Genomic DNA, 13,948 nt, shown 5'->3' with positions numbered 1-13,948 from the left:
TGATATGTAGTCTTTTCATGCTTGTTGATCATTCATATAGTTCCTTTAGTTAGGTACATTCAGATCTTTTGCCCATTTTTTAACTTTTTTTTTTTCAGCTGTATTCTTTAAATATTTTAGATCAGTTTGATGTATGCATTGTGAATATTTTTTTCCTGGTCTTTATCGCTCCTTTTTTTTTTTAATTTATTTAAACAGCATCTTTCAAGAGTTTGGGTTATTTCAATTTAATGAAGTCTAGTTTAACAATCTTATCTTTTATGATCTGTGCTTTCTCTGTTCTAAGAAATTTTATTTTTGCAGGTATCCCCAAAATTTAAAGATTTTCTATTTCCTTTTCTAGAACTTTCAGTTTTTACTTTTAGGTCTATAATCCATTTTTAGTTACTTTAATATTTTTAGTTATATGAAAGTGAAGGTCAAAGATTACTTAAGTGACATGAATATCCAGTCGTCCCAGCTCATTTGTTGAAGAATATCCTTTGCCTATTGGATTGATTTGCATTTTTATTGAAAATCAAATGACTGCAAGTTTGGGTCCATCTCTGGGCTGTTACATGTGTATTTCATTGGTCTATTTGTTGATCCTATGCCTATGCCAGTACCACACTGTCCTGACTACTGTAGTTTTATAGTAAGACTTAAAGTCAGGTAGTGGTAAGTCTTCCAAATTATTCTTTAAGATTATTTTGGATTGTCTGGGTCCTTTGCATTTTCATATACTTTTGGAAATCATTCTGCCAATTTCTACAAAAAAAAAAAGTCTCCTGTGATTCTGAATGGGATAGCATTTATTCTAATAATTATTTGGAGGAAAATTACATTTTACAATATTGAGTGTTCTAATCCATTACCATGGCATATCCAGTATTTTGTAGTTCAGTGTACAAGTTTTGCATGTACTCTGTTGCATCACTTTTGTTTTCTAACTTTGTTTATAGGTTTCACATGGAAGCTTTAGTCTTATGTATTAGCTTGGTACAAAAGTAATTGCTGTTTAAAAGTTTAAAAATAATAGCAAAAAACACAACTACTTTTGCACCAACCGAATAGTTAAATGTTGATTTTCATCTTGGTTTAGGGGTGCATCTCACTTAAGAAGGCTTTCGTTATCCCAGGTTGTAAACCTATCATCCCACATAGTTTTGTTTAGGTTTACTTTTATAAATTGACTTGAACATTAACAGTTTCTAAGTGCAGTTAGGAAACGTTTTCACAGACTACTCAGGCTTTTCCTGACATCTTCCTGTCCCTTCTTAATTAAAACTCAAATATTTTTTTTTAAAAAACTCAAGTATTTAACACAAAACATAAACATACATATTATTATGGTAGGGGATATTAGAGAGAACATTATGCTGGCTTAAACCCAAGTTTGCAATACAAGCACAGAGGAAAAGTAATATATATGAAAACTACTCTCCCATTTTCTACTACCCACATTTCTTCCCCCCTTGTATGAGAATGACTGCCATGATTATCTTTCCCTCTAATAATCTTCCTCCTTTTCCTTTCCTGCTACTTTCCTTCTTTCTTTTGGTTTCTCTTTTCCTTTCTCCCTCTTCCATCTTTTTATCCACTCTCCTCCTTAAACCCTTCTTCAGCTACCCAGTTAGAAATAATGCTTATCGCAACACATAGTAGGTTCTCAATGTTTTAGATGATGGATTGAAATCTATATGTCCATCTGCTAATGAACATCTCATGTGATCTCCTAGTTACCTTAAACACAGTATTTGTAAAACTGAATTCACTATCTGTTTCCCCACGTTTCTCTGTCACCTTTCTTGGTGGTGGCAACACCATGCACTGTTTACCAAGAGATACATATTCAAATTCTATCCTACTACCTGCAGTTCTCAGAATAAAACCACCATGTAAAATGCTTTTTTACATTTAAACAAATCTTTACTGTTATTCAAAATAATACAAGCACATAGATTTTTAAAAATCAGTGAGTAATAAAAAGCTATTAACAATGGCAAATCTTTGACCTATCCCTCTCCATGATGGTGGTGGCCATTTTTAACTTACCAAGATGTTTCTTCTGAAATTTATAATCATAAATAAGATACCTATTGCTATTTATTTTATTCTCTTTTTATGATCCAGTTATTGCGGTAACACTGGTTCATAACATTCTATAAATTTCAGGTGTACTTTATAATACAACATCTGTATATTATGTGCTTGCCACCCAAAGTCTAGTCTCTTGTATTGGGCCCCCTTTACTCTCCTCAACCTCCCTCTACTCCCTTTCCTCATTGGTGACTACCAATTTGTTGTCTGTATCTATGAGTTTGATTTTTTTGTTTTGTTTGTTCATTGGCTGCTTTTTTTTTTGAATCCACGTATGAGTGAAATCATATGGTTCTTGTCCTTTTCTGCCTGACTTACTTCACTTAGCATAATACTCTCAAGATCCATCCATGTTGTGGTAAACGGCAGTATTTCATCCTTATGACTGAGTAGTATTCCATTGTATATACTCATATATATCACATCTTCTTTATCTAATCATCCATCAAAGGACACATGGGTTGTTTCCATGTGTTGGCTACTGTAAATAATCTTTATTGCTTTTTTTTTTAATTAAAGTTTAGTGGGATGACAATGATTAGTAAAGTTACATGGGTTTCAAGTATACAATTCTGTAATACACCATCTATTAGGTTGGTGCAAAAGTAATTGCAGTTTAAAAGGTTAAAAATTGCAAAAACTGCAATTACTTTTGCACCAGCCTAATATATATCACATTGTGTGTTCACTTATTGCTAATTATTGACTTTCGGATGATTTAAACTGACTTATTAAAATAGATTAGGCTATGTCTCCAAGTCGTCATTACCTGTCCTCATAATCATCACTACTAATTATAATTTTTGATTGAATCAATATTCAATGTTTATGTCATAATTGTCACTATTGAAACAAGTAACATACTAGAACTGGCAATCCTTCTTGAATAATCTTTTGTTTTCCTGGAGGTGAATAACTGTTGAGCTTTTTTATTTGCTTAGTTTTTCTATATACCTATTATTAAACTGTAAAACACTTTAATTAGCTCTGTAAAAGACTCATAATTTACAAATACTTGAACATATACCTAGAGGTACTGAGTCAAATCTTCTTTTCATTTCTTCACAGAACAACCCAGCCTCTTGTTTCAGTCCTGATTAGCTGCTCTCTTAGGCTTGTTCCCTCAGTTCCTTTCCTAGGTTGATGCCCTGTTTCTGAGAACTGTCTTCCCCCTTATTTTCATCATCGTCAGCTTATTTTGTAAAATCACATACTCCAGTAGCTTCTTAAGAAGGGGTAGATGGAAGGGAAAAAATTTTAACTCCTTGCATTGACATCTGACTGATCATTTGGTTGAACATAGCATACCAAGTTAAAGATCTTTTCCTCAGGATTTTAAAGGCATTGTTCACTGTCTACTATGTTCCAGAGTTGCTGCTGACAAGCCTGGTGACATTCTAACTTTCTTTCCTTTGTAGGTGATATATTTCTCCCTTCTCTGGAAGGTTTAAAGGTTTACTCTTTACTCCTGGAGTTCTCGAATTTCACAAAATGTAACTTGATTTGGTCCTTTTTTATCCATTGTGTTGGGGACTGGATGAGCTCTTTCAAACTGGAGAATGGTGGTATCCTTTAGCACAGAAAAATATTAGTACCTATAGCATAGTGTTGTTGTGAGAATTAAACAAAATACTTATACTCAATACATATGTGTGCAATGACGTTGATTATTAACATTTATCCACATTTACCAATTTCTTTGATCAACATTGTTTCTTGTCTCTCAACCCTTCCTTTGAAGTTCAACTTCCTTCTTTACAGTATATACTTTAAGAGGTTTTTCAATAGTACACACTTTTTAATAGTCCCCTTCAAATAGTTTGCTTCTCAGATGTTTCTCTAAACTTTTGGGGTTTTTATTTTAAGTTTGAAATAATTTACTTATAGAATGAGTTGCTAAAATAGAGCAGAAATCTCCCATGTATCCTTCATTCAGATATACCAACTGTTAACCCAATGTCTATATTTTGCCCTTATTCTTACATGATAGTTGAGCTAAGTACAGAATTCCTGGTTGACAATGCTTCTCCTCCAGTCCTTTGCAGACATTATTCTGACCTCTACTGCTGTTGATGAGAAGTCAACTGTCAATCTAATTTTTGGTTCTTTGAATTTAAACTTTTTTGTCTATGGATGCTTTGAAGATTATCTTTGAATTTGACTCTAATTTCATAGAATCTCTGGTTCCAGATTCACTTCTATTTATTTAGAATTCTTTCACCTGTTTCTATTCTATTTAACTTTTGCTATTAATATCCCCAACTGTTGACTTTTATTTCAATAATCACAATCTTCATTTTAATAAATTATATTTGATTCTTTTGAAAATTCACTTCAGTATCTTAAATCTTTCATTTAGACACTTTAATTAGACTTATTTTATAGTATTTTCCTGATTATTCTGCTAAATCAATTCTTAGTCTTCTAATTGGCCTTATGGATTATCTCTAACTCTCCCGCATGTTGGACTGCTTTCTTGTAATCACCTGATGACTTCACCTTGATTGCGAGGTTGCTTCTTCTGTGAAAGTCCCATTTTCTCTGATGAGGAAGACTCCCCAAAGAGCAGTTTGCATTTGCTAGTGTCAGATGTCCACAAGGTGAAGTTCACAAATCCCAGTCTAAGATTTAATGTAATTCCTTGGTTTAGATTCTCATACCACATGTATAGAACATATTCATATTGCGCATTGGTATGTAGGTACAAGCTTGCAAAGACTGTATGGTATAGAGGTTTAGAATGTAGACTCTGAAACTAGACAACCTAACTTCGAATCCTGGACTCCTCCACTCACTCATTAGCTATATCATGGACCAGTTACTTAACTTCTGTGTGTCTCATTTTGCTGTGCTGTAAAGTGGAGTTTATAATTGTATCTACCTCAATCATATATGTGAGGAGTAAATGAGCAATCTTAAATTGCTTAGAATAGTGCTTGGCACACATTTAAATAATTGTTGTTGCTGCTACTTTGTTACTGTGATCATTACCATCATCATTATTAAGTCATATATTTTTCTCTCCGCCCAGAGAACTAAGCAGAGACAAGCTTCCTTGATGCTTATCTAGGCAGGTGGAGAAAGATTTTTATAGTCAGTCTCCCTTCTTAGATGGAGTCCCACACATACAAAAATATGAGTCTGTTTATTATAATTTATGTTTAAAAGGGAGAGTGAAATAGGAGCAGTACTAAGGTGAAGAAAAACAAAACTTATTTAAGCCAATTAAATCAATCCCTTTAATAGCAATGGCATATTTTTCTCAAAAGCAAATTTAAATGTATATATAATTTATACGTCTATGGCATACAATAAGATTTACAGAGGATTTTCAGCAGATAACTCTAACTTTGTCCATCTATCAGTTTTTAATTGTAAAAAAATACATTCATATAATAAATTGTATTTAGTCAGGTTTTCTCTTAGTCCAGCAGACCTTGGATATCAAAGGATTAAACTTTTAGAAGGAAATGCTTGCTCAGTACCTAGCTACTGTCTGAACTGGCTGCCAAGTCTGTTGGGCAAAAGAAAGGATGAGGGGAGGTAATTAAAAGGTTTAAAGAATGAGAAGTATGTGTAATTCATGCTTCTCCGTCAGGACTGAAATCCCCTATCAATCCCTTGGGGATATGAAAGTCAATTGAACACAAACTGCAATCATTTATCTGGGTGTCGAACCAGGTGAGGTGGAGACCTGGCTTTGATACAGTGTTTCAGGTTCATCCCCAGAGAGGAAAAAGATCACTGTGACTTACATTTGATTCTTACCTTCTTTGTGACAATTGCTTTAGGACTTTTTCTTAACTTGGTATTTTCCCCCAAATAAATAAAGTATTTTTAGCTCCCACTGATTTTTTTGGCTGGGAAAAACTTTTACAAGATTAATTTGTATGACAACTGAACTACATCATGTTCTTTAAAGAGCTCTCTTAGTTGTTTTAAATTTCTCCACCCCAACACTGCCACAAAAATTAACATCAAACGGTATTATCAATGTACCTAACATCATACTTGGAAGAAAGTAAGGCATGATTTGTTACTGGGTTATCAAGTTTTCTGTCAAGTCAAACATCAAACAGTATCAACCGAGTGTCTAGCACTTGACACAAAATGTCCTCTAAATTTAAAATGGTTCAAAGATTTTGTGAAAGCAACTAATAACTAGAGAAAAAGCTTCTCTAAGAATTACATACATAGATAGTATATTTTAAGTTCCAGATGGAGGTGATGAGCACAAACAAAAAAGCTTAAATTTTACGTAAATAGCATTTCTCACCATTCGTAAGTTAAAAATAAACAATGACAATACCTGTGACAAATGTATGCCCATTGTGAAAGACTAACCAGACTATACAATTTATGTACAGCTTTTGAACTCCCAAACTTATAAATTATTTTTTCAACTGTTCTTTAGGTCTTCGTATGGTTGAATGTAAAGCTAAATAGGATTTTCTGTTCTTAAGGTATACAGTGAGGAGAAAAAGAAACTAATGTAGAAAAAAAGCCCTATGTAAAATTACATGAAGGTAGAGTGAGAAGTGGGGAAAAATCTTTCTGAAAGATTTCAACAAATACAGTGCTATACACCTTATTACAAATAAAAACAATCAAAATAAATTTATTGCAAATAAAAACCACTGGAACCCTTATAAAATAAATAATGTGTAACTGAACTTCTAGTACTAAGAAGATAAAACTTACATTTTAAGCTTTGGACAAAAAAAATTGATCTTCCTCACCCCCCCCCAAAAAATTTATTTTTTTAATCTACAAATGTACAGAACTGTTTCTGATTAAAAAAAAGAAGAAGAAAGAAAAAAGAAAAGAAATCCTAGAAAATATCATACTGAAACCTTCTAGGAATTTTACTCATAAGCTGCCTTTAGTCAGGATGAGTTTGTATTTTTCAAAAGAAAAATCACTAAACTCTTTAGTAAAACATCCTACAGGCAAATTAAACTCATGGGCTCTCTTAAAACTTAATGTCTGCATGCTAAATAAAGTAATACAAAAATATAATCAAAGGGCAAAACTTGCTGTTACCTGTATCTGTAAAAAAAGTTTTCTTATCAACACAATAAGTACATTTATGTAATTTTTTAAAAACATGGTAAAATGACACTCTTAAAAGTTATTTGCATAGTTTAAATAATCTTCAAAATATCTTGAAAAAATATTCAAATAAATCTGCTATTCTCCTTGTTTAATTCATATATGAACTTTGTAAGAATAAGACGTAAGTTTCACTAAAATTAGAAAAATTAATTTGGAATTTGTATGAAATGACAAAGTTCTGTTCTGCATTGTAAATCAACAGAGTATCCAGAAAATATGAAAGAGTTAAAAGGCCTTTAAAGCATTAATAGACTTGACTATGAACCAGTTAGGATGGTAACAGGGCTGTGACAACTGTTAAAATGTTAAAAATACATCTATGTGGGATTCCAGTCAGTGGTTAAAAACTACTGCCTTTTTTGGTTACTTAGAGAAAATAACTTAAGGAAAAAATACTTTTCTATCACCTTTTATCTTCCAGCCCCAGAATGAAATTTAATATATTTCTACAAATAGTGATGGTTGTTTATATGTAAACATAAAAATAGGAATTATGTTTTAACAGAGATTGTTTTATAGTATGATAATCTCAAAGGTAATAGTCAAATAAGTTCAATTAGAGGACAACACAAAAAACACATAAACACAAAGAAAACATAAATACCTGTAGTGTTACATTATCAACTGAAGAAAGAATCTTCCATTGTTACATTAAACTTAAATGCAGTGCATCAGTGAGGAAATTGAAAGTACACACACATTTAGCTTCCTTTTTTTGTATTTCTTTTCTTAAATTATACCAGGTAATAAATAACACTCTCTGACACCACCTCGTAATTGGATAACAGAAACAAACTTCAGCATATATTTTGAACGCAAGATTTTACCACACATCTATGTATGTATACAAGTATGTATTTGACAGACACTGTTCAGCAATTACTATGTACTAGGCCCTGGGAATATGACAACGATCAACAGACAGCGATTCAAATAGAATCGAACAGTTTAAAAATGTACTTGCATTACTCGCTAACTAGGTTAAATATAAATTAGGGTCACCTGCTATCTCATTTGTCTACTGAAGAGGTAGGTAATTCGCTTTTGGGTTCCATTCAGTCAAGACCCAGAACTGACAAGGAGAGCTCAGCACCGAAGCAAGCCAATCTACGGTACATTCGTTAACTACAGAAGAGGAAATCTTAGTATCTGTACCTGCTTCAGGCCCTGATGAAAGCAGATAAGACAAATTTCAATTATATAGATGATAACTGTAGGTTGCTTAAGACTCAGTGAGAAGGTTAAGTTTCAGTTAAGGGGGAACATGAATCACCAAAATGTCTACATATGTGGCAATGAAAACTGATACACTGAAATTGAACATATAAGGAATTCAACAAAAATTAATGCTTCTGTGCCCTATCATATTTTCATTCTTTTTTGCAGAGAAAAATACAGTGACAAGAATCTCCTATTTGGTCGTGCTGATGGAATGGTTTTTCCTACAATTATGGAAGTCTCCACAATTCCATTTTCCAACAGGATGGGGCTGCCTCACTTCTCTCTCACATGGTCCAGAGGTTCTGCAGTGAATCCCATCATGGTGCTAGACAAGGCATTCTGTTCAAAACTCTGAACTGCCACTGAAACAGTAACCACCCAAATTCCCAGCTATCACACCATACTATTTTAAGGTGGGATACCTAAAAAAGAAAACTACAGTTGGGACCACCTATTCCTTGAGGAATTGAAAGGCATTCAACCTGGCTGCCATTTCAACCATCAGCTATAACGTGCTACAAAGGGTCTGGGACGAATTAGACTCCAGGACTGCCACGTGCTGTAATACACTGGAGGTGCCTACTGAGCGTGACAGAAGTTACTGTATTTGTTTCTTTACAAATTATTCTACTTGTCCAATTTTGTGCAAATGTGACTACTTATTCAGGTATAATACAGTTACTAAATAATTTTTTTAAATGTTTAAATTTTTGTGAATTACCTTGTAAAGTCAGAATCTTGAACAATATTGAGGGGAAAATGTTTCTAATGCAATTTAAAACAGGATCTGCATTTTCACATTTAAAGAAAAGCTTATAATATCAGTAAGCTTTGATAATGTTATGATGACTTCAGAAACAGACAATACTAATCAGTTATCAAAGAACATGGACTATTTCTGATCCATAAACAAATCATAGTGGGTCAAATGAGAAACTGAATATTCTTGGATTCTCTACTTTTGTATGAGATATACATACAGAGGGTGCCAAAAACTGTACACAGATTTTAAGAAAGGAAGAAACTATTAAAATTGTAATACTCAATATATACCAATAACAAAAGATGAATGAATACAAACCATGTGTGTACATTTTTTTGGCACCCCGGTGCGTGTGTGTGCGTGTATATATATACATATATACATACATAAGTATGTATCTGTACACACACACACACACACACACACACACACACAAATCAGTGATAGAAAATTTCCCTCGATTATAAAGAAAGGTACAACTAAATTATAAACCCCTGACATGGGGGGGAAAAAACATCAGCGTGCTAGTCACACATTACACTATGTACTTTGACAACTACTATCTCATTTAATTTCTACAATCCTAAGAGGTAAGTATTACCCTTTGGAAATGAGGAAACCACAACTCAGACACATTAAGTAACTTGAAGTCAGACCATTTTCTCTACATTGTTTTTTAAAGTCTAGTTTAATGCTACCTTAAATTACAACTATTTATGACATATTGATTCCTATAAACTCCATCAAGGAAGACTCTGAATTATTATATCTCTTATAGCACTTGACACGGTAGCTTGTCCCAGTATTTGCAAAACCACAAACAAAAAACTTAATGAATTAAAATATACATAGTACTACGGAATACATGGAATTTGGCACTGGAAGACCTGTGTTCAAACCTAGATAATACCACTTTGAGCTAAGTGGCATTAGTCTCTAATGTCTATAAAAAGTCTTCTCTTATGAGGATTATTCCAACTTCGCAGGGTCATTTTCGCTACTTCTGCGCTACTTTTTGGGCCAGGAAATTCTTCTTACGGGGAGACTGTCTTGTTTGTTGTAGGGCAGTTAGCAGCATCCTTGGCTCCTAAGCTAGTAAATGCCAGTAGCACCCCTCCCCACCAGTGGTGACAACTAAAAATGTCTCCAGTCATTTGTCAAATGGCCTCTGCAGAGTGGTTCCCCCCAGCTGAGACCCATTGCTGAAGGGAAAGGTATTCTAAAAATGAACTGAAAAAGAAGAATATGATTTCCCTCGATTCTTAGAGAACCTCCTTTAGATGGGAGGAAATAAGGAAAAGATGCCCTGAGCCAAGCCTCGAACAACATTCTCCTAAAAGCAACTATCAGCAACACAAAATTCTAATAACCTTAAGTGGTACATTAAAGGTGGTCACAAGTTCTTGGTTATCCCTCCAAAGGAGAGACAAATTCCGACACTGAATTCAAGTGACCGTGGTGGCTCCCTTGACCAACAGAATAAGGCTGAAATCATGTTTTGGAACTGGTGACATAAAAGAAAGCCTGTACCTTCTGCTCAGAAGTCCAATTATCCTAAGACTGCCACACTGGAAAAGACCGCGCGCGCGGACAGACAGGTGAACTGTCCAGCCGAGCCTGGCCTTCTCTCCTGCTTAGCCAGAGCACCAGACGGGAATCAAGCTGCCGAGGACTCTCCAGTCCAGTCCACCTGCTACCCAGTGACCTTTGTTGCTGCCACACGTAAGAGAAGCACTGCCAAGACCTGCTCAAATTCCTGATCCTCAAAATTAAGATATATAAAAAACCACTAGTTTTTTTATACCACTAAGGTTTGAGGTAGTTTGTTTTCATCCCCGTTGTATATGTTTTGTATGAATATACTTTTCAATTAAAGATGTCATGTGCTTTAAAGGAAATCGTTGTACTGACACAAATGAGGTCATCCAGTTCCCATCAAGATGACAAACTATCACAGGCTTCTGGTCCCTTCCTCCAAAATAAAGCCCTGGGGGAAAATGAAGTAAATCTGGATTCCAGGAACAGTAACAGCAAGAACAACAAAAAGAAACAAAAGCTGATGAGGTTAAAGAAAACTGCACTGAACTTGTCTGAGAAGAAACTGGTGACCTACAGCCGGGGCAAAGGGCAGCAGAGGTAGGAGTTAAAAGACAGATTAGCTAAAAGCTTCTGTGGCGGCCCCTGCCTTCCCCTCAATTGCCCTTTCACCACAGAAATTATCAGGAACAGCCTAGATGTCGTCAGCGGGACACAATCAGGACGGCATGAAAGCCAGGGTGGCATGAAAGCCAGGGTGCGGGGTGGAGGGGGAAGCTCAGGAAAACAGGTACAGACTAACTACCTACCCTGCTGGCATTCACTCTTCCCAGCCCTTCCCCCTGAAAAAAAAAAAAAAACCCTACAGGGTTGGTAGTGAATTACAACCTTGGGAAACTATCTCTTAGAGTAAGTATTACTTATATCTAAGAGTTTCAAACACAAACCGTGATCCAAAGCTGCCCCATGCAGTAGCAGCCAACAGGAGAACTCAGCGGCAGGTCAGTGATGCCAGGTGGCTACCTGCCCGACCTGAGACTCAGTCAAGCCCTTCCTCTCCCTGAAACCCACCTGGACTGACACACTCTGAGGTCTGGCTGTTGGCCATTTTTTATATTATTAGATTAAGGGATAATGCCCCCTCCCCCGGGGGATCATTAGCTTACTAGTCAAAACAAGGAGCCATCTGGAGCATAAAACTACTGTAAAATAGAACCCATCTGAAGCAGAATTACTGGATTGGACTATCCAGAAATGTACACCTAGGGTCCAAGGGGAGAGATTAGTACTATGAAGTCACAACAAGAAACCATGAGAAAGAATCAGAATCGAGTGAAAATACTGAGTATGAAAAATAGACATCCAGATAATGATAGACATCCCATCCAAAAGGAGGGAAAGAATAAAATATTTCAAGAGAAAAATTAACATTTCAAAAAAATAATGAGAATTTCCCCAGAACTATAGATAAAAGTCAAGATTTAAGGGTTCAAAGAGCTAAATAAAGTATAAGAATAAAACTCACTCTAGAAAAATTAAGAATACCGTGTAAATTGGTAGTACTTTTAGAAAGTGTTCAAAATTTTCAGACATGATGCACTAGTTTCCCTTCTGGAAATACAGAAGTAATCCTAGCAACCCAGAAGTAAAATACCTGTATGCACAAAAATGTTTTATTGCAATACTTGTGATAGGTAGGAGGGAAAACCCAGGCACAACCTAAATAGCCAACAATGAGAGAATCATTAAATTATGTTCCGATGATGGATTACAGAGCCACTGTCAGTGTTGGAAAAAGAGAATGTGTTTAACAAATTTTATTATTTGAGGGCATCTACAGAGTCCAACAACCATGAGAAATTTACATTAAAACTACAAGGAACATCTCATTTTTAAAATTAAAACTTAAAAACACTTAAAAAACTTTATAAAACTTAAAACTTAAAAACTTGGTTTTAAAAATCTGATAAACTTGGTACAAGCTGTGTTTTGTAAAAATCTAGGTTTCGCCAAGAACAGGCCAACATTATATTTTAGATATAATCCACAGAAATATTAGCTTCAAGAGTATTTACATGATTTTTACACTGAAGGAGAATATAACGCTGCTATTCTTATTGAGTGAGCAGCTTATGACAGCTTTTAGACTTTTTAAATAATAAAATGTGGTGTGGAAATTTCAACATCCACTCTGCCAAAGTAAGTACTGGTCCTATTTCTACTAAGTGCTTTATATTTTTATCAGTTTCATTAGCTCAGCTCCACATGAGACCACTGCCTGCCCTGATTTCTGGAATGTTGCCCCAATTCTTTTCTCCCAGGCCTTGTTGCCAGGGTTGCAGCTGCACAACCAATTCTTATTAAAATGTAAGTCTCTGAAATGAAGGTCTATGAAAAGGCCATAAAGGATTTCATTATCTTTCCTCAAAACTCACAGTGAGGATTAAATCCCCATCCTTCCCAAGCCAAACCACCACGTGCACCCTTTTCACTTTGCCTGATCTTGGGAATCAGGCAATATCAATAACTTGAAAAACTTCCTCAATTTTTAAAGGCTGTATTTGATTATATGGGTATAACTAGTTGATGGAAAGTTGTTTCTAATCTTTTACTGCTACAAACATGCTGCAAAAAGTAATCTCGTATGTTCACATGTGGAACATAAATCGAAACCTATAGGATTTATCTGTAGGATAAATTCCAAAAAGTGAAACTGATGGATCAAAGGGTTTGTACATTTAAAATTTAGATAGACATTTTAAATTCTGACAGACATTTTCCAAATCTCCTTCTAAGGTAATATACCAACAGAAAGGAATAGGCTAAAGGCCTGGTGACAGGCAAACTTGCACCTAAGAAAAGCACCCACCTAACAGCAGCCAGCTCATCCAGGCACATTTTAGTCCCAGGCCTCCATCAGTCTCAAGGCTCTCTGCCCAGAAATCCATTCTTATTCTATAGTTTTGACCCAAACAGCTTTACTCATATCAGCATCACAGTCATGATTTTTTAAACAAATTTCCTCAGCTGGCCTAAGACGATAATTGGGTGGATAAATCTCTAACTCTGGGAAAATACAGAAATCAATACAGAAATTATAAAGCAAACCAAAACCTACAGTATTAATATTTTTGTGCTATTAAATATATTTGCAGTCACTTATTATCATGGTATTTTATACTCTACTTATTAAGATATTTGAAAGATATTGCTATGTTAAATTTATAAGTTTAA

The 13,948-nt window shown here is 34.8% G+C and overlaps 1 protein-coding gene across 8 annotated transcripts in view; it reads right to left on the bottom strand.

Moving 5' to 3' along the window:
- The window catches only part of CDC42SE2 (CDC42 small effector 2), a 105,023-nt gene that overhangs the window by 40,927 nt on the left and 50,148 nt on the right, over positions 1–13,948 (bottom strand). Inside the window, exon 1 of one of the 8 annotated variants that reach the window (XM_033096387.1) lies at positions 4,566–4,674. The exons of the other annotated variants lie outside the window; for them this stretch is intronic. The gene's annotated coding sequence lies outside the window, so the exon portion shown is untranslated. Of the gene's footprint in view, positions 1–4,565; positions 4,675–13,948 lie in introns of those variants that run through there. 8 annotated transcript variants of the gene reach the window in all.

Source organism: Rhinolophus ferrumequinum, chromosome 24 (genome assembly GCF_004115265.2).
Source record: "Rhinolophus ferrumequinum isolate MPI-CBG mRhiFer1 chromosome 24, mRhiFer1_v1.p, whole genome shotgun sequence".
NCBI lineage: Eukaryota > Metazoa > Chordata > Mammalia > Chiroptera > Rhinolophidae > Rhinolophus > Rhinolophus ferrumequinum.
This window is presented reverse-complemented; position numbering and strand designations above follow the sequence as displayed.